This window comes from Scylla paramamosain, chromosome 16, assembly GCF_035594125.1.
Source record: "Scylla paramamosain isolate STU-SP2022 chromosome 16, ASM3559412v1, whole genome shotgun sequence".
In the NCBI taxonomy this organism is placed as follows: domain Eukaryota; kingdom Metazoa; phylum Arthropoda; class Malacostraca; order Decapoda; family Portunidae; genus Scylla; species Scylla paramamosain.
Window position 1 is genome coordinate 9330001 of NC_087166.1, and position 5000 is coordinate 9335000.

At 51.1% G+C, this 5000-nt stretch overlaps 1 protein-coding gene across 1 annotated transcript in view; it reads right to left on the bottom strand.

Annotated features, from left to right (window-relative positions):
• The window catches only part of LOC135107975 (interferon regulatory factor 2-binding protein 1-like), a 16484-nt gene that overhangs the window by 8862 nt on the left and 2622 nt on the right, over positions 1–5000 (bottom strand).

Here is a 5000-nt window from a genome sequence, read left to right on the forward strand (position 1 = left end):
GGTAGGGAGGGAGGGAACAAGAGGGCCGAAAGTCGGGAGGGAGGAGGCTCAGGCCAGCCCAGTCCTCCACCGTCTGAGCAGCGCGTCTGAAAACACATCCGGTTATATTTATGTAACGCAGTCTGATAGAGAGGCTCCCCGCCCCACTCAGACACCACACAGGCTCTTAGCGGAACGGCGCGGGGCGGGGCGATACACAGTTTCTCGCAGCAGGTGTTTAGAGTGAGTCAGGAGGGAGGGAGGGAGGGAGGAGGGAAGCAGGCAGGGGTTGCGACCGTGCGTGCGGCCGTCGAGGCCCCGAGGCCACGGAGACTCCCGGACCCGCAGCAGCGAGGCGCCTCCACCGCCGCTGAAGGACGCTGCAGGGAGGAAGTTCAGCCGCGGAGGATTTTACCATCATGGCTGCACTCTGCGAGGAGCTGAGGGGGTGGAGGTGCGGCACTCCCGACGAGGGCGGCGGCCAGCACGCAGCTGTGGGCGGCAGAGGCGGGGCACGGCGAGGGGGGGGACAGCGGGAGGTGGGGCTCCGCTGACCAGCACCGCCGCCGCCGCCCTAACGCGTCACCCATTCTGAGTGTGGGTCCCCGCGGGGCGTCGCCCGGGATTTCCAACATTCTCCCATTATACGCCCATACTGGCGCCCCGCTGAGTTGGTGTGGGGGAGGGGGGTGTGTTGGTGAGGGCGGGAGAGTAAACAGTGTGGTGAGGCGGGAGGCAGCGGGAGGCTCAAGGCCGCACCGCCGCCACCGCGCGTCCCTCACCACGGCGCGGGGCCACGTAAGCGTGACGTCACTCTGGCTCGGTGCCAAGCTCCGCCACCACCACCACTCACGCCCGCCAACACACACACACACACACCAACAGACGCACGCACGCTCACTCACACCCACCAAGCGAGGCCCAGCCAGCAAGGTGACGCCGCCGCTCCCGCCCGCCTCACTGACGTCGCCCAACCTCTGACCTTACCGTACGTGCGTGCGTTCGTGCGCCGGAGGGACCAGGGAGGGGGGGACAAAAATGTGGTTCAACTGGCAGTAAGAGCAACAGCAGCTGGCCCCTCACACCCCCTCCCCCCCGCGTCCCTCCTTCCCTCCAAGGCTCCCTCGGGCTAAACTTTCCCTCCCGCCCCCCGCACCACCAGCCACGCAGGGCCTCGCATACCGCCTAGCCGCCACCGCCGCCGCCGCCCACTCCACCCTGACTTGGCAGCTCCACAACACCAAACCGCCGTGGATGAAGCGCGGGGGGGGGGGAGGGGGGTGTTCGTCAGGGTCGTTATTTGCGGCTAAGAGTGGTGACATTGCGACAGGTCACACTTATATTCTTAATTCCGCGGGGCCTGCCTTCCTTGCCAAGTAACCACCCTCGTCTGGGCCTTGTAGCACCAACCCACTAGAAACGGCGTCCTAAAGGGGCCACGTGGCGGAGGGGCGGGGCGGAGAAGACGGAGAAGGAAGAGGAGGAGGAGGTTGAAGGAGCGAGGAGTGGAGAATGAAGGGGAGGCTAAAATATGAAGGAAGGAGGTGAGAAGGGAGTAGGAGTACCATGTGAGGCGAGGGAGGGCAGGAGGGAGGAGTGAAGGAGAGGGGATTCCCGCCTCCCTCGGCTCTGTGCCCCTGCAGCTCCACCGTTGGCCTGCCTCCCGCCGTACCGCCGCCAAGAATGTATTTACCTCTCCAGGCTTGAGGGAAAACCGAAGCTCACCTGTACAGCCCAGTCTAGTATAAAAAGAAAAACGTGTTTCTCAACCTGCTTCACCTGAGTTTTTTTCTCTCTCTCTCTCTCTCTCTCTCTCTCTCTCTCTCTCTCTCTCTCTCTCTCTCTCTCTCTCTCTCTCTCTCTTGTGCCCGCAAGGTGAGTTGTGTTCATTTCCATCTTTACCTGGTGCCCCTCTGCTCCCCACCTCTCTCTCTCTCTCTCTCTCTCTCTCTCTCTCTCTCTCTCTCTCTCTCTCTCTCTCTCTCCCCACGGCCTTTGGTAGCGACGTCGTGGGGTGAATGTAATGAGCTTTTTTTTTTCTTTGTTTTTGTGTTGCTGTAAGGGAGGGTGGGGCTAATAGTGGTGGTGGTGGCTAGGGCGGTTCCAAGTCTCCCTAGGCATCTGAAGGCCCAGTGTATGTTCGTATGTCTGACCAACAAGACTGGGAACTCCAACACACCATCACCACCACCACCACCACCACCACCACGCCATCTGCTGTTCATTACGTGCCACCACCACCGCCGCCACTACCACTGCTGTCCACGTCCACCCCAACCACTACTATTGTCTCCACCACCGCCATCACCAGCAATCATTACCGTCCACTACCGTTACCTCTACACTCCATCACCACCATCACCACAATCACGGCTGTCGTCATCACCACCACCATTGATGCGTCACCGTCAGGAAAGCCACTATTACCTCACCACCACCACCACCAACACCACCACCACTACCAACAAAAACAAAACGAGAACCACACCATCAAACACGTAATCTAGAACTACCAACATCACCATCACCACCACCACCATCACTGTCACCACCATCACCCCATTCATTCTCACTAAAGTTACATATATGAAGTAATAAACTGACATTAAAACCTTGGAAAATACTGAACAGGAAAAGAAATAAAGACGGAAAGGGGAGGAGGAGGAGGAGGAGGAATACTGATCTCTTGGTATGTTGCTTAACTAATCGTTTATTTGCAGAACCCAAATCAGATAATTGAAAAAAACAACCTCCATCTCTCTCTCTCTCTCTCTCTCTCTCTCTCTCTCTCTCTCTCTCTCTCTCTCTCTCTCTCTCTCTCTCTCTCTCTCTCTCTCTCTCTCTCTCTCAAAGACTTCAAGTGCATCAGTCTTCTTTCCTCCTTCCCCTCCTACACACACTCCTCTTGTCATGATGGAGGAGGAGGAGGAAGAGGAGGAGGAGGAGGAGGAGGAGGAGGAGGAGGAGGAGGAGGAGGAGGAGGAGGAGGAGGAGCCCGAAATAGACCCAAATCTCACCAGGAAACATAAGGACACTGACACCCAAGAGACAGTCACGTGTGTGTGTGTGTGTGTGTGTGTGTGTGTGTGTGTGTGTGTGTGTGTGTGTGTGTGTGTGTGTGTGTGTGTGTGTGTGTGTGTGTGTGCGCGCGCGCCGAACCTTCACATGACTGCATTGCGCTGACCTATCACGGATGCAGCAGAAAAAAACGTACATGTGTGCACCATATATGCAAGTACACACGCTGATACGTACATATTTGTGTCGTCTTGTGTGTGTGTGTGTGTGTGTGTGTGTGTGTGTGTGTGTGTTGTGTGTGTGTTGACATTTCCCACCCCCGCCTGGTGTGTGTGTGTGTGTGTGTGTGTGTGTGTGTGTGTGTGTGTGTGTGTGTGTGTGTGTGTGTGTAAAGGAGGGTGGAAAGAGAGAGAGAGAGAGAGAGAGAGAGAGAGAGAGAGAGAGAGAGAGAGAGAGAGAGAGAGAGAGAGAGAGAGAGAGAGAGAGAGAGAGAGAGAGAGAGTGTGTGTGTGTGTGTGTGTGTGTGTGTGTGTGTGTGTGTGTGTGTGTGTGTGTGTGTGTGTGTGTGTGTGTTTGTGTGCAGAAATAGTTCACGCGTTATTCTATAAATACCTTGACGGAGATGTGAGAGAGAGAGAGAGAGAGAGAGAGAGAGAGAGAGAGAGAGAGAGAGAGAGGAGAGAGAGAGAGAGAGAGAGAGAGAGAGAGAGAGAGAGAGAGAGAGAGAGAGATTATTAGAATTTTGTCTCACTGGATACGAAATCAATATTACCTTAATAACCGTAACTTACTTAACGGTAATAATAATAAAAATAATAATAATAATAATAATAATAATAATAATAATAATAATAATAATAATAATAACAATAATAATAATAATAATAATGTTAGTAAAGGGATTAACAAAAAAAAAATTCATGCGACAAAAATAAATCAGAATTAAAACAAAAACAAAGATGGGAGACAAGAACAAGAGAACAACAAACTGCCTAAAAAAACATCACTAATTCTAATAACGACAATAATAGCAACAATGGCGCAAATATCCCGCGTAGCATTAGAGAAAGATACAGGTGTTTGCAAATTCTCCTTTTTTTTTTGGTTCAGGTGTTTGCAAATTCTCTTTTTTTCAGGTGTTTGCAAATTCTCCATTTTTTTCAGGTGTTTGCAAATTCTCCTCTTTTTTTCAGGTGTTTGCAAATTCTCCTCTTTTTTTCAGGTGTTTGCAAATTCTCCTCTTTTTTCAGGTGTTTGCAAATTCTCCTCCTTTTTTTTCCCCAGGTGTTCTGAAGGGTGCCTAGACCGACTCAAGGCAACAGGTGTGTAAGAAGTAATAACTAGGCGACATTACAAAGTTTCGACAAGTGTGTGTGTGAGGTAGGACACATGCTGAAGATTAGTCATACCAAGCGTACATGTGTGTGTGTGTGTGTGTGTGTCTCAGTCATACAGGTGTGACCTATTCATACCTGGCCACACCTATCCCAACTAAGGGTAATGAGAAAGCGCCGAGTCACCCTCACTTCTTCCCGTCCCTCCCTCACGCCTGCCTGTCTGCCACACTTGTCTGTTGCTAGGCTCACGCGTCCCCTCTTTGTAATAGTAGTAGTAGTAGTAGTAGTAGTAGTAGTAGTAGTAATAGTAGTAGTAGTTGCTATGTGATTATTGTTGTTTCTTTTATTATCATCATGTTCATTATCGTTGTTGTTATATTATTATTATTAGTAGTAGTAGTAGTAATTCCAGTATTATTATTAGTTGCAGCATAACAGTAGTAGTAGTAGTAGTAGTAGTAAGGATAGAGAAAAATAATTATTGACATTATTTTAATTATAGTTGTTTGCTGTCAGAAGCAGAAAACTAGTAGTAGTAGTAGTAGTAGTAGTAGTAGTAGTAGTGGTAGTAGTAGTAGTAGTAAGAATAGTAGAAACAGTGGTTGTGATGGTGGTGACCGCGGCTTTGTGTGATTGGTCAATACTAGCTTCCCCTTGACGAATAAG